We start from the raw sequence: 16,979 nt of genomic DNA, 5'->3' as shown, positions 1-16,979 counted from the left end.
TTGCATTTGCACTTTTACTGCTTTTTTATATTGAATAGATCCTCTGATCTGCCCATCACACATGAAGTAACTATGTGTAAATATAGTGTTGGTGTGTTTGTTCTGGGAAGTTTAAAACTGTTAGAAGACAAATAAAGCCAAATAAACAACTTACATGAGTGAAATTTCTAGAGATAAATATACCTCACGTTTTCTCAGATACATTTTTTTTTATCTACAGCAGTCATGGCTCTCCATTAGCGATGGGTCACAATTATCAAATTTTCCATGCAACAACTTGCCTCTCTCGAGACTTCAGACTGAGAATTGCCCTTGAGCGAGACTTCTGTTTCTTAAAACAAGGGATGTTAGTGGATGTTTCTGCTTTCTACAATGTTGTCAGACACCTGGTCTGTCAGTGGAAAGACGACTTTTAGTGGACATAATTTTGGCACAGTTGACGCCATCTACTGAATGGATTCCAAAACCTTTTGTACCTACTAGTCATTTCAACACCAAAATATGTGAAAATAGGGCACAAGTTTAAAAATACTGAAATTACCCTTTAAGGTTATGTATTGTGTTTGCTGCTACAGAGGAAATAAAGTTCCTGTTTACAGTATGGGGGGGGGGGCTCTGCGAAGAATACTCTCTATACACACATGCAATACAATATGCACATTGCATTGACTCAAATTCCCTGGTGACTTACCCTGACCTTAACCACTACAAGCCTAGAACAACTCTTACACTAAGAGTAACCTATCTCTTGGCCTAAACTAAAACAAAACACCTTAAACCTTTTTATTGTTTTGTGGGGACCAGATTTTTTTCTCATTTGAATTGCAAACTTTCACAAACTATATGTGTAGGATATTTGGGTTATTTATAGGGATTATGGCCTGATATGGCAGGTTGTCCTACGGCGCTGACTCTCCATGCTGTTTGGGGAGGTTTGGAATATTAGTCCCTATAATGTGACTGCTTGAACTGACATTTGTCCCCTTGATACTTGATAAATACAAGTACAGGCACAATCTCCCAGTGGCTGAATATTTAAATAGCTGATTTTTTTCTAACAAGGTTTCTTGCTGGGCTCTTGCCAAAGTCAATACTACTATAAGGGAACAAAATGGTGTGACTGAAAAGGTTTATTAAAAATAGCTCAGACCAACCACTTTCCTCTGTATTTTTATATTGATGATGTGAAAATTTAATAAGATTTAATGTAAGAATACATTTTCAAAGAAAAACCTGTACCAAAACAGTGGCAGTCCCCTCACAGACAATCTTTGTATTCTCTGTCTTCAGTGCTGTTTGACTAACAAACATTTAAGATGTGCTTATCCCCCCCTAGTGGGTGACATATGGTGGAAGCTGTTTCTTTACAGAATTATCTGCCATTCAAGTGCAGATACAGGCAGCATTCAAAATTACCTACTGGGACTTTATCACATCATTTTCTTTCCTTGGGGTTTATTCTGTGTTATCTTCTCTACTGACATCTGGCCATTTTGACAAACTGTACAGGTAGTAATGCAAATATCCTCTGCATGTTCAGCCGGTACATATGTTATCTGCTTCTGTAAGTTGAATATTGTTGATAAGGTGAATAGGATTTTCTGCAGACATTGACACACTCTGCTCAATATGTATGGTCTTCGCAGACTCAGTGATAAGAATATAAGCACATTTTAATACACAGAGAATATTATACATGTAATCTCACGCATTCGGTTTTCTTCATTGTATAATGTACCTCATTTATTTTCTTATTTCATACTGCATATCTTTGTTCCCCTCAAAGAAATTCTAACCAAGCACATTCTTTTGGACACTATGTCAACTGTATTTATATTACCATTTTTTCTGCATTTTTATTTCAATGCCATGTGTTTTCTGTGTTCCTAACCCTTTTCTGTGTCAATAATACTGCAACAGCCGGACTTCCCCACAATGAATTTTTAAGCCTCATCTTATTGTATCCCGAAAGCTAAAGTTCTCCTGCTCTTCATTTTCTGATATTATTCATATGAATTGTGAAGTAGGATAAAAGAAATCGCCATCCATTGATGAGGCGCTACTTTCCTCCAACTGATTCCTGATCCAGCTCTTTAACGTGAGGCCGTAGCAGTAAATACATCCGCTTGAGAAGTGAGGTCTCATTGGCGCAGCACAGTGTTTAATGACGGCTTTTATATTCTGGGCATGACGCCTCTGCTGCAGCTGTTTCACAATGTGCACCTGTCCCGTCCTCTGCTATATGATCAATACACTCATCCATGCATCTGCAGCCTGCTGTATCTGTGTACTGATAAACTCATCTTCCTCTGTGTCATTATCTGTAAAACTGCTGTCCATCCAAACTGTCCACATCATTTTCTTCTGGGGTAATTTTTGATATTACACCATGTTCCAACAGTCATTTCATCAGTTATGACCTCTATTGACCTCTATTGGAAATTATAGGAATTATACAGAAACTAATATGAGTTTTCCATAAACTACTCACCACTCCGGCTTATAGCTCCCATCCACTTAAGCTACAGTGCTTTGTAATTGACATAAGCAAAATCACAAGAGAATTGAGTTTTTATATTCACCATATAAATGTGTGAAGTAGCTAATTAGAGCCAAGAACCAACAGATACCTCCTGTGAGCAGTGAGGATCTGCTGCATCACCATACAAAATGATTCTATAATAATGCTGTATCAATATTTGCTTTAATCCTTGGCTTGAGAACGGAAACGTGTCTTGACTCTATTAATGCTGTCCTTGATCTTTGTGCCTGTCCTCCAAAGTCAAACAGCATCAGTGTTTTTTCTGCGCCTAAATATGACAGGTTTATGTTTAACTGACAAAGACCTCCAGAGGCCCTGTGAATTATGATTCTTGTCTTTTTATACCCACACAAAACGTCATACAGCGTACCTAAAAGACAAAATAGGTCTATTTTCAAATGTCCCAAAATGACATACTGTAAAACGTACATATATAGCCCAGGCTTTTATTAGCTTGAGTCTGAACTCACCCTGCCAATATTTGGAACAGGCCTTTAATTCCTTTACTATGCCAGTAAATCTGATTGAATAATACCTTGGTGCTCATTGTTCCGTAAAAAGACCTAAACAATTGAGTTTTGAAGAATTTATCTGATCTAATGATGTATAGCATGTCCATATTGCCAAAAGTTTTAATATTTATATTGATATATTCGATCTAAGCAGCTTAGCTCAAGTGGGCAACTTTAAAAACCAGAGCAGACTTCTAATTGAGACCTTGTTTATTTGTAAAAATAATAATGTAGCCACACCAGGCCATTAATAGGGACAGGCATCTAATTGGGACTCTGCTTTCATTTGAAGATTGTTTTCCAAAACAACGTATATGGCCATTGGAAAGTACATCGTCATATCCAGCACGTGGTAAACATTGTGAAACAATCGTGGTTTGGTTTAGGCAACAAAACCACTTTGTTGGGTTTTGGAAAAGATCATAGCTTGTCCTAAAATATTAGGGGTGGGAATCACCAGAGGGCCCCACGATACGATATTATCACAATATTTATGTTGCGATTCAATTTTATTGCGATTTTAAATATATTGAGATATATTGCAATTTATTACCTTTTTCCAACTTCCAATTAGGTCCCTAAAGTCAAACTTTGTCAACATCTGTTTGTCTAAAAAGATACATTTCTCTGTTTGTTCATATCACTTTTTCAGTCCTCTATATGGTCCTTTTAAGTTTTCTAGTGGGCTAAAAAAGCAATAGATTTTATTATTCTAGTACCAAAAAGTTAAAACTCCCATCTGCAATTTATGTACAAAAATATCAATACTTGGCGTGTGTGTATCGATGGCAAATATCACGATACTATGCTGTATCGTTTTTTCCCCCCACCCCTATAAAATATGTACATTACAGAAATCATGTAACGTAAGTAATCTACAAAACATTATTTAACTGAAAACATGTCAACTCTGGCATTCTTTCACGTAGCTTGCCGCTAATGGTTGTGGACTAAAAAAGTTTAATATGGGTCGTAATAAGCTTCTGGTGAGGATAGACTGCGTCATAAGGAGGCTAAAGTCTCATTTGAGCTTTTTTAAGCTTTGGGATGCATTTTTTTACGCAGAATGAGGACTTTAGATTTTGTCTATAATTACTTAAATTAGAATTGCTGGACAGAAGACATATGGGTGTATCAGCAATGTTCTAAAACAGACATGAACATTTGTGAATCTTTGATCTATGCTTAGCTTGATGGATATTTGAGTGATGCCTCTATGTTTATTAACCAGTTGGGAAAAACACCTGACAATTTGACCTCCACTATTACTATGAGGACTAATTTCTCCTTTCTCTGTCACATCTCTTTTTGCTTTCACCTGTGTGAATATGTTTAACTAAGCTCTGATTAAAAAAAATACAGCCACGCTAATCTCCTTAAATCCACAGCCATTTAACTAATCTGTAGATTAATCAGCATCATGAGTACAGTGCAAGCAAAAAAATCTGCATCCAAAAATAGCCAGTTTGACATAGTTGGCACGTGTCCACACCTTTGATTCAATGTCAAATCAAAAAATGTGAATACACCCAAAAATATTGGGTGTATTCAGTTCCCCTGTCCAGCTGTAGTACTTTTAAAAGCTTCTCTCTACTGGCTGAAATGTCATTCATCTTGTAACCCATCTCTGATAAACAAAACAATATATGGAGCCAAAAAAAAAATCTCTCTCTCTCATATATAGATGCGAGCCAGAAACTATCTCTGACCCTCCACTACAGATCCTGACCGATCATTTGGGGAATGCTGATCAGGCCGATCTTAAGCCAGATCATCATCATAAATAAAGCTACTGCTCTTGCTATCCCTATCTGCTCTTTGGACATTTGTTTAGACACAAGACAAATTGAAACAATTCCAAATCTAGTCCTCGGTTTATAACTTATCTGTGAATTGTTTGGATGCTCTTGGCTGGTCCTCTAAAACATTAGAACAGCTTATAACATGAGTTATAGGCTATTGCAGAAGCATGGCGAGGCAACAAACGTTGTGCTAGCTTTTTTAAATTGACATTAAAACACACTGAGACAACAATTGAACTGTAAATTCAAGAGACTTGAGTCTGGCACAGATCCACTTGGCCTGGTGCTACGTAATTTAAATTGAGTTTCTCAATCACAATAGTCCAGATAACAAATATTAGGCAGTACTGTTCTACGAGTCCCAGAGAAAAATGGCCAAAGCAATGTTGGTTTTAATTTCCAATAACACTACCAGTACCAAAAGCAATCACAACACTGGATTTGTTGCTGTAGGTTTGGAAGTGTTGGTCATCATGTGTCATAATTTTAGTATCCCTAAGTCGCTAAGTAGTAATAAATGTATGTGCTTGTGACTTAATCTTCAAAAGAAAGTGTCATAAGTTGCATGTTAGTTTCTCATTCAGGATGCACAGGCATTTAGGGAACAAATACTGAAGCCAATGCTGAATTTATCAAACCTCTATTGCACAGTAGAGTGCACAAACAACTTCTGCATCTGTGCCATTACATTTGCAAATATCAAATCAAATATTAATGCACAAAAAATTGCACTCATCTGTATGCGATCACAATCCCACAACCTCACAATTGTTTATTTCAGTCACAATCTTAAAACTAGTTGGGAAATTTTTCACTGCTCAAAATAATTAAGGGAACACTTAAATTACACATCTCGATGAACAAAATGTTTGGAAGTTCAAATCTGTATTGTCCATTGTATAATTCATTGAGAACAAAATTATGTTAACAATGGTCAGTGGAAACCAAATCACCAACCAATTGAGGGCTGGATTCAAAATCACACCGAAAATCAAAGTGAAAACTGAAATCACAGGCTGATCCAACCTGCAAGACTTTCATCATGGCTATTCATAATGTGACTCAGTAGTGTGTGTGGCCCCTCAGGATGCTGTTGCAGGCAGCATAACGCTCACCACGGCGTCTCCACACTCTTTCACGTCTGTCACATGAGCTCAGTGTGAACTTGCTCTCATCTGTGAAGAGAACTGGGCACCAAGGGCGGACCTGCCAATTCTGGTGTTCTCTGGCGAATGCCAGTTGAACTGCACGGTGCTGGGCTCTGAGCACAGATCACACTAGAGGACGTCGGGCCCTCATGTCACCCTCATGGAGTCTGTTTCTGACAGTTTGGACAGAAACATGCATGTCCGGCTCACCAAGTGTAACGACCCTAATCTCCTCCATGCTCTTGAGACTATACTAGGAGACTCCGCAAACCTTCTTGAGACGGCACGTATGGATGTGCCATCCTGGACGAGCTGGACTACCTGTGCAACCTGAATGGGCTGCAGGTACAACCTAATGCTACCAGTAGTGATCCGGAAACACAATCAGTCAGTAAGGATAAGGAGAGAGCAACAGTCTGTGGCCACCACCTGCAAAAACATTCCCTTTTTGGGGGTTACCTTGCTGTTGCCTTTCCATTGCATCTTTTGTTACTTTCATTTGCACCAAAACAGGTGACACTGATTCACAATTGCTTATGCTGGTAAGACTGATATCCCTGATGTTTAACTGACTTGATGTTATACTGTGATGATTAAGTGTTCCCTTAATTTTTCGGGCAGTGCATTTTGCTTTTAGTGTTTTGTACTGCCCTTGTACGGTCCTCCATGAAATGATTATTTTGGACAAGTAACCAGATACCCTGAACGTAAAGACCAAAATGCTTCTATGCAAAGACTAAAAACATAAACTTCTGTTGCCAATATTCTAACACAATGCCAAACAGCTGGTACAATATTTCTGAAGGTGTGGGGGACACACACAGAACATCTTACTTTTAAACCTTTGTGCACTAAAACTAAATCAGCCAGCCAATGATAGTGTTTTACACTGTATTACTTCCTATTACTAGGAAGCTTAAGAAGGCCAAATTCCCACACCAAGTTCTTTTAAAGGACCAATAGAACCCATCCTGACTGGAAACATCACTAACTGGCATGGGATGTGCACGGCCCAGGACCGGAGGGCTTTGCAGCGGACGATTAAAATTGGTACCCATCTCCCGAGTATCCGTGACATCGGTGAGGTGCCTATGCAGAGCCAAAGGATACTAAAGGACAGTACCCACCCAGCCACAGCCTGTTCACCCTGCTGCCTTCTGGGAAGAGATATAGAAATTTCTGCTGCCGCATCACCAGACTGCAGAGCAGCTTTTCCCCCCAAGCTATCAGACTCTTAAACTCTAATTCATCCTCAGCACTGCTCCATTGAATATAGTTTATTTCTGTTTACAATTTTTTACAATTGATTCTGTATTAATGTATATTGTCTGCTCTGTAACAGATTTACATTGAATGCCAACATTTAGTGCCATTGCAACTGGTAGTGTGGCTCTTATGTAATGAGGTGGAGCATTAGGGTGTAGAGGCTGAGGTGGTTGCTGGTCATGTAGCTCATGATATTACCTTAGTCTGTTTTTTGGACTAATTTGGAGTGTTGATTGTGGGGGGGGGTTCACATGTTCACATCATGCAAGAGGGATCAATTGAAGGGTATTCAGGCTATGTCTGGTGTCTCTGTGCATTAAAGGATTTAAATATTCCGGTAAGAAATGGAGCTGAACTGAGCAGTTGGATTTTCCAACTATACTATCAGAGGGCTCGTGATCAGCAGGTTTTAAATGCCACAGCAGATGGAAAGCTATGTAGTTGTGCTTTATTATAGTTGTCTTTAAATCCCATCTAGGGCTGATGTAAAGCTCCCTCACCAGCATGTGTAGTAGAAACCATTATCATGTGACATAGCTTGAGCCTTTTGTCTTGTTTTACATTAAAACAATCAAAAAAACGAAGTATTCTCAACAACGCAATAAATGAATCACACTCCCGGTTCAGATTAGATCATTTATGTCAAAATGCCAAACAGGGTTTTTTATCCAAGGACACAGGTCCATGTGCTCGCTTGTCATTGGACAGATGTTTGATATATATCTCTGCTCTTTGCTTTATCACTTTTATTGCGAATGCTACACTCCATCAGACGGTTTGCTTTGTCAGCATGCCGTGTAGTGAGATTGAACAGATTGTATGTGCAAGTGTTTGGAGGGTAATAATCTTTGCGAGGCTGCAGATTACAGGACAGTGGTGTTGCGAATGTAATCCATTTTGTCATAACACATGGGTGGATGTTTTCCTAAGGCTTATGGGCCTTGACATGGTGCTCTGATATTAATATTCCTACTTTGACCGTGTAGGCTGACCTGGCTATAAACCTGAAGTGGCAGGTGACATGGAGGGTGGCAGAAGATTCCTCGATTGGTCTTTGGCAGACCTCAATGCTATGTGGAGTAGGGATCAGTGTAAGACCCTGGTTAAGTTGAAAACATGGCTGCCCGTGAAGAACCAGACCCCCCAACCCCCACCCCTGCCTCCGGTCCAGCTGTCACCAGCCTGCTCTCCCAGTTGACTTGGTGGCTGCCCACACATACAGTTGATCTCTGACATACACACACAGACACATGCTCTAATCCACATATGAGCATACCACTTTGTTTTTAATCTATCCTGTGTGTATGTTTGGGTGTGTGTGTGATCTTGTGGTCCTAGCAGTGCTTTAAATTTTACACTGTTTTCTTCCTCTGTCCCTCCTGCTAATGTGTTTTAAAGCAGGCGTGTACAAAATATACCGAACAAAAATCAGTTCACCCCAAATCACACTGCTTACTCTTAGTGGTATCTGGTCATGCCAATATTAGAAAAGTCCATTTAAAAAACTCAATGGCCATGTCTCCTTGAAAATGAAAGGACAGGAAGTTCAACCTTGGTAAATGTCTACAGACATCACATCCCATATCATTTTAACTCCTAAGCTGCTTTTGGTGTTCCACTTGTTAAATTGCTGATAAAAAAAACAAAACAAAGACAAAAATTAAGTGAAATGAAAACGAGCTAAAGGCGGCTGAAAAGCTATCTAAAGCTGCGGAAGCTTGTGATAATTCTTTTTAGCAACTTCAATCTCATTCAGTGTTAATGTCATAAATATTGATTAATTAATTTAAAATATTTTTCATGAGGAAAATTCATAGTAAACAGAACATGATAATCAATAAGTGCATGGCTTTTAACATTTTCTCTGGAGATGACGTATTGATTTTTGCTACAATAAACAGTCTTAGGGAAAGTAAAAACAATTCTTCATCTTTTGGGCAGGGTGTTTATTAAGTTGTGCCAGTTTTCAAGGTCTGTTGAGCATTTTGCTTGTATTTGTAAGGTGACAGCGGAGAGTGACAACAGGGAAGGGGAGGGAGGAGACATGTGACAGAAAGCCAGAACAAAGCGTAACTACGTCACAAGCTGCCTCTGCCAACTGAGCCACCAGGACGCCCTCTGTCACTTTTAGTTAGACTCTAGAGCATAGTATCCAGCCTGATTTCTTTAGATTTATCACACAAAGTAGAATTACTACTTTTCGGACGCTGAGACCCCCCCCCCACACACACACACAATTTCGCAGGCTTGGTCTCTAAGGTTATCGTTGTCATCTTTCATGGAGATGTTCCCCATCGTGTCACCGCTAAGGGCTAATTGTGAAAAATTAAGTGGCACACATGCAGCTTTGAAACAGAAAGCAATTAGGCTAATCAATTTCCTGGATAACAAATTGCATATGCACCCACCCACATCACACATGCACAAACACTCAGGTTGGTGTCAGTATCCACAAGGGGCAGAAGAATTGTCAAGGAAAGAGAGGAGATGCCCCCCCAACAGCCTATGGCGTGTCAGTTTTCCTCCTCAATAGGGACAGAACGTTAGACGAGGTGCAAGCGGCGCTGCACCATGAATATAAATGGACCTAGAGTCTCTGCTGTGCTCGTGAACGCAGCCATAAAATCGGGGAGGGAGAGCAACGCAGACTGCCAGACTTCTTCTGTCCTGAGTTTAAGATCTCATCAGATAGGCTCCATAGTATGGGAGCACCCCGAGGACTTGTGCACCTCCGGTATTGCAACACGGATATGTGCTTGAACATGTAAAAGTGGCCTGTCAGGTCTCTGTAAATTGGTGGGAAAAGGATCAAGTGGTGATGCAGCATTGCATGATTCTGAGTGAAATTTACTACTCCTCTCTCATGACCTTGGATAAATCTGCAACCTCTATCCCTCCCCTGCAGTAAATGTTTTACTGCCCTGGATGCTTGTGACTGGCTGTCAATCAGTGCAATATCCATTGAAACAGTTGTCTAAGTAAGCATGCCAACTCTGTTTGGCCCGTTCCCCCAACCTTCGTTTTTCCCCTTTTTGTCTTTCCTGTGTCCTGTCAGCCTCCTACCCCCTCTCCTCTCTGTCTGCAAAGACAGTGAAGATGGTGTAAAGTCTGGTGTTTTAACAATTGATTAAGCAGATTGCCTCTTAAGTGACAGAGCAGCAGCTACCCATGAGATACAAATCCAGAAGTCAGTCTGCCTGCAGGCTTCAAAAACGCAAAAGTATGCTACGGCTTCATACGCAATGCAAGAGCAATCATTTTCCTAAAAAAATCCTAAAAAAGTTTAATCACTTAAAAGGATGTCGCTGCAGGAACTCAAACCTTGAGTGGCAGTCCATGTTTTCGTCCTGCACTGCTCAAGATCTCAAACATCGATTGCTTTCGTTACTGATTATGCCAATTACATTTTTTTTTTACTAATTCTTTAAAATTTCAGAAAATACAGAAAAATGTCAGGATATCCAACCCAATGTGATTTCCTGAAAATGGCTTAACAATGATCTCATTGTTGAGATCATTATTCATTTCCTTCTGCTGTAAAGTTGGACATTTTAACATGGAGGTCTAAGGGGACTGACCAAGCGGCAACCTCCGGGTCTAAAAAGCGAAGTGCCTTAAACCTGCATTCTTTCTTAAGTCTGATTGCATTGGACAAAATGACACTACTTCTCAGCTGATGTTTTACCTCAGTAGACACTTTCCTAATGGGTTTATGGTCTCAATCAATAGTTTCAAGTCTAAAAACACAACATGATATCCATTTAGTAAATTATGGTCACATTTAGACGATAAAGTTGTGTACACTTTAGGGTCTGGCTATCACTACCATGGCCAATCAGGATATAGATAACTGTATCTACTGTCTGCATTTGACCAGTGCTGTTGAAAAAGCTTATTTAATGGCGCCGCTGCATTTAACTAGGCGTGAACTTGTTTTTGGGTGCTGTTAATGTTTTTGTGTAAGAACTTTCACAGTTTGTTTTCAGTTCAGGAAAGTCAATTGTAATATTTTAGTTGCATGAAAATGTGTTGGTCAGTGTTCGGATGCTTCTTAAGCTAGCTCCATCCTGTAATCCAAATATGGTCATGACTGGTTTCAAAAAACCAAAAGGGCGACGGCCTAAATGCCAAACTCAAGGCTTCAAAACATTATACCACAAACAAGTGGGTGCCGGTGGGTCACAGTGGCTATGTCCACTACTTTTATACAGTCTACGGGATTGATTTACTTTTGGAGCCAGCCTCTAGTGGCCATTTGAGGAGCTAGCAGTTTTGGCAGGCTAATTTTTATCCCTGGAGGTTGCCACTTGATCACAACACAGGCTCTCTCCTCTTTATGCCAAACACACCACAAGCACAAGTTACATCACCTCCTGTGCACTGGATCAATATAACAGAAAATGTAGAATCTGTCATGAGTTAGCGACCTGAAATGATTCAGAGTTACACTACAATAACACATCAGATTAATACATTATTAAACTTCCAACAACAATATGTATTAAAGAAAAGATGCAATCGCAGTGTTTGTGTGACACACTGACTCTTAACTACACAACTAAAGGCACAGCTAAGTGACTGAAAACATTGCATCATCCTGTGGCTGTATGTCCTGTGTAAATTACTGTGTGTGTGAGTTTGGGGTTTTACCAGCAGTTGGGTTGTGAACTACTAAACCACTACTCAGTGCTGTGGGCAGTTGTGGATAACCAGATTTACACAAGTTAATTAAGTGTAAAATGTACTGAACTGGGAGTATGAGAGTATTTATATAGTTTTTTACTTCAATCAGTCAGCTTTTATTGTGAATAAACCACAGGAAGTGTTGACAAACCTAGTGAGGGTGGTGAAACTCCTTCATTTTAAGGACATTTTTTGAATGTGAGGACATTTTTTTTCTGTCCTCACTTCTTACTTAAGTGAATGTATTATGTCAGTGAGGGTCCTTAGACGTATTTAAGTACAAACACGTGTGTAGGGAGGGGGTGGCTGTGGGATTACTAGAGCATCTGTTTAAAAAAAAATCAGTGTACTAATCTAAGTACTGGATGTATTGGTTGTGTTATTGATCAGGCTTCTCCTTGAGCCTGGCGTCCAGCAGCAGATTCCTCCATCATGGTTGTTGGTGCGCTATTTGTGCGATTATGTATGTGTGTGTGTGTGTGAATGAGATTGCATCGTGGTGTGTGATGGGCTGAGAATCCATGCATCGGTTCCTGCTGTCACATGTTGTCTTGTCTCACACACACACACACACACACACGCACACACACGCACTCACACGTGAATGGACGTTCATACCCACCCACATACATACCCGGTACATCCAATTACTGCAAGTACGATATGCATGGAATAATTTAATGAACAGCCATTTTTCACCTGCCTAACTGTTCACACTGTCTCATTCCACACGCTCATTCATTCTCAGGTGAAGCCAGTGGAGGAAAAGCACATTTTCTCTGTACAGAGTTAAACCTCCACCTGTGGGATGGATGGTTTTTGAATGAAATTATGACTAATAATGGATATTTAAACACTGTAACTGCTGATGTCTGGCTTGTTTTACAACCAAACCACTGAAATAAATATCTGTAGATTATAGTTTCTGCCTCATTTTCAAGGTTCGCTCACCCAAGTCGCATGAAATATTTTTCATATCAATGCTGAGTACCACAGATGAAATTCCATCCACCTTCATTGTATTGGGGGTGGGGGGGGGAGCAGAAATATCAGACGTGGGTAAATAAAACCAAAGCAAAGCTTTAAAGAAAAAAAAAAAGAAAATATTTTACTACATCAAATTATTTTTGTTTCCAGAATGGTAAGACATTTTTGGAGAGCTCCACCTCTTCAGGCTTATACTTCAACTATGAAAATAAACAATCTAAGAAAGGGAACAACACTCTTTGGTTTAACTGCTAACAGCTCTGAAACATATGCAACCTCGTTTCCTTGTTGTTTTTTTCAGATTTTGGTTAATTTCTTGTCACAAACCAAAAGGTTTGCATGTGTCTAACGGATGTGAGTAGATTTATGCTGGTCAAATTGTTTTGTTTGATCGTTTTTAGAGGCCAGAAGAGGTAAAACTATTTAGCATTTCACTACAACCTACATCCTGTATGCAGCAAAAAATATTTTTTGTTGTTGTTTCTTCCTATCTTGTCAATCATCTTTTGACCCCTCACATTTATCCTGCGACCCTTTTAGGAGTCCCAACCCCTAGTTTGGGAACCGCTGTTCTAGATTCAAGTGAAAAGCATTTTTAAAAATAATTTGTGTCAACTGCTGCTTAAAAAAATGAGGCCAGAGCATCAGTGATGATTAGAGCTTTTTCTCAAAGGTTTATTCATTAAACGAGAAAGACACCAGCGGCCACTGTCATTAAATGTCCCATATTGAATGTCAGTTTTGATCCCACTGTTGTATTCCTCCATTTCCTCCCTGGGCTGTATGGCTAGATACGACTATAGAAGAAAGTGAGACAATATGTTTATTTTGTGACTAGGATGAAATGCTGGTGGGGAAGAGATGGGCTCAGTTCTTGAAAAGCAAAACTCGTATCTGATCTATAGGACAGGTCCCAGTGGATTCCTTGTCTCACAGCATCACTCTTGCTGATTTGAACCAGTCAAATATACTAACCCATACCGTCCTCTGACGTGTGATCTCTCTGTCGTTAAAGCTATTTTCTCACTCATTTCTCTATTCAATAAGTTTCAGTTCGATAGGCTTTTGCAGTCCATGACAGAATAATCTAACTGGTACTCTGAGATAAAGGGTTATTCAGTCAGTTATTTACTATGTGATCAGTTATGGACAAATTCCTCCCTGTGTGATGAGCTCCTGGTACAGATGGCGTCTTGACACTTTGTAATGAGGAAACACATTGCTGATAAGCAGCTGCTGAACATTACTACACTTTGTAGCCGACGATTTCAGTGATCTTTTGGCAGTGTTCATATAAAATATGGCTTTGCTCTTGTTCTGCTCGGCTGCTCTTTCTCTTGTATTTTTATTTGTTGTCTTGTGTTTGTTTATTTCCTTGAGTTAACCTCAACAGTCTTACACCTTTACCAAGCAATCAGTGTGAGTATTTTCTTGTTCATCTTTCATTTGGTTATCTGCTCTACATGTCAGTGACATGTCAGTCACTTTCAACCTTCCTATAACTCATCTCAGACAGAACTGATCTTTCAGTTTACCAATTCAGGTCTCATTCTCATGCCTCCAAAAAAAGAAAAAGAAGACCTGTTCTGTATTCATGGAGCCGAAGTGCCCGAACGGATCCCTCAATAATTACAGGAACCTCTCATTCTCTCACATCCTGAAAAGTCACTCTTCACTGGCAGTTCAATTTCCCATGCAGCGGCAGCGGCAGCAGTATCCCAGGTCCGGCAGGCAGGTATCAAAGCCCCTCTCAGCTGCTCTAACTGTTTACAATGACGCATCGATCTGCTCTGCTTAATCCCCTCGGCAGCTCAGTGAGTTAAAGCAACAGTTACAGCCACCACACACACCTACAACAAGCACAAAAGCACAACGTGCTGTCTGATCCCCCGACAAGGATCCTGTCAAGTGCTGCTTTTGATCTGATCCTCTGCACTCTCATAATTTCTCTATGGACAGTTAAAGGAGGTGGGGGGGGGGCACTACTTCAACACAATAAAAAGAAGCGGAAAGCATTTCCATACTTGGTCTCACTCAGTTTTTAAAGTGAAAAAGAGCAAACCTTAAACAGACAGAGGCATGTGCAAGTGCAACATTAAGTGGTAGAGAAAGGTGATCCGTTACCTGTGTTGGCAATCCACATTCAGCCCTGGCTCGTCACCACTCATCTCGTTTCTGCAGCTTCAGCTGTCCTGTTCCAGTTTTTTCTTTTTTTTTTTCTCCTTCCCACCTCTGCTTTCTCTCCCTTCTTTCTATCCCCTTTGGCCCTCTTCCTCTCCCTCCTTTGTCCCCTCCCTCGTTCCTTCCTCTTCCTCTCCCTGCACTTGTTTGAGTCTATTTCAGTGGCAGCAACAGAGGAGCCCGCTGCGATGGTGGCATGGCTTCCAGCACTTTGGCAGAAGGTCACATTATCACTCGCTGGTAAAAAGGGGGGAGGGAAGATGACGACGAGGAGGAGGAGGAGGATGGACGGAGTGATGGAGGGAGATTGAAATGAGCAGGTGCCGGAGGAGGAGAAAAAGGAGAAACAACCACAGTTCCACTTGTGCTCTTGGGTAAATGTTCCAGGTTAGAGTTAAAGTTGAGACAGCTACCTCAGATGAGGATTGTCAGTTAAGATGTCCCAGGATGCTTTGAGAAGAGACCTGTGAGCGTGCATATTTGTGTGTAAAGCAGTTTCCTTTTTAAGGTCTGCAGCAGCTGCTCACCTCTGGGGAAAAGATAATTCCTCTCTTGGCTGGAGAATGAGACTTCAGAAAAGCTCCGAAAGCTGCCAAAAACTTACACCATGTTATGTATCAGCGCAAAACAGATCCTCAACATTCATTCTTGTCCTTCTCCGCCACTGCCCAGCTCAGAAAGACACACATGTACTCCATCTTTGGCTGAGACACCTGTCCACACCGCAAGTCCCATCTATCACAGATTCTGCAGGGTGACCCTTGTCTTCATTTCCCAGCCTCCCTTCTTTGCCCTCCTGTCGTGCGAGCAGTGCTCTTGTGGCTGCTTCATCAAAATAAGACTGGAAGAAGTGATCCGGCTGCCCAGGACAAAGATGTTGGCGGCTGGCGACAGATGGCTGGGGCAGTGTGACAGATGCGACTCAGCCGCTGGAGTTTCTCAAGTATCTGTTTTAGCTTGGATCTGCCAACAACCTCCCCGTGAAACACACCTTATTTGTTCTAGTCTTCAGTTAACTGCACTTGTTGTCCTGCTTGTCTTTTTTTTTGTCCTACCTGTGCCCCTCCTTCCCCCATCAGCAGAGCTTTCACTCTGGCTCCACTGGCCGGCTGTAATCCTGATTCCTACACTCCGTGTCACAGGAAGGGCTTGTGAGCTCTAATCATTATGTAGTAAGGATTTATCCTCTCATTCTCCCTCCCTCTTTGCCGTTTCTCTCCCTCCACCCCTCCCGTTTATTTCCCTCCCTCTGCTGTTGGAGTGCCGGCCGCCTTACAACTCTCAACATACTACACCCTCTTTTTCAACCATCACAGTAAAGAGCATCATCTCTCCTCACTCTTCCCTATGAGACCCAGTCATTTGGCAACAAATTCCTTTTTTATTTTTTGGCATCTCTCGCTTCGTGTCTTGCTGCAGCTCACATCAACAGGTTTGTCCTTGAAATGTTCTCTGGGACAAGCAGTCACTGCTCGCCTTTCCCTTTCTATCTTTATGCTTTATCCCTTGATGGATGAGCTGTATGTGTCTGTGTACATACCGTGTTTATGGATGTCTATCTGTATGCATGGACAGTATTTATATACTGTACTGTATGTGTGTATTACCATAATCATACATTGGAGCCTCACTGACTGGCCAGTTTTAGTTTCAAAGATATATTAGTATCGGTGTACATGTCGGCTGATCAGTAACAAGACATTTCAGTATGCCTTTCAGAAATGGCAAGATTTGTTTGAGGTAGCCATAACATAGTTTACCCACCAGAGAGCATGGGCAAGTTCGTCCCATTCAAGGATATACACTACATGGCTAAAAGTATGTAGCCACTCGAACATCTAATTTAGAAACCATGGGC

General features: G+C 40.7%; 1 protein-coding gene across 1 annotated transcript in view; it reads right to left on the bottom strand.

Annotated features, from left to right (window-relative positions):
- grin2ca (glutamate receptor, ionotropic, N-methyl D-aspartate 2Ca) overlaps positions 1-16,256 on the bottom strand; it is a 77,801-nt gene extending 61,545 nt beyond the window's left edge. The window contains exon 1 of the mRNA XM_038707442.1: positions 15,065-16,256. The gene's annotated coding sequence lies outside the window, so the exon portion shown is untranslated. The remainder of the gene's footprint in view (positions 1-15,064) is intronic.
- Positions 16,257-16,979: the final 723 nt, after the last annotated feature.

The sequence above is a fragment of the Micropterus salmoides genome, unplaced genomic scaffold (genome assembly GCF_014851395.1).
Source record: "Micropterus salmoides isolate LMB-PRFRI ecotype aquatic unplaced genomic scaffold, ASM1485139v1 Ms_hic_scaffold_10, whole genome shotgun sequence".
Taxonomy (NCBI): domain Eukaryota; kingdom Metazoa; phylum Chordata; class Actinopteri; order Centrarchiformes; family Centrarchidae; genus Micropterus; species Micropterus salmoides.
The sequence above is the reverse complement of the archived record's forward strand: the minus strand, read 5'-3'. Positions and strand labels throughout refer to the sequence as shown.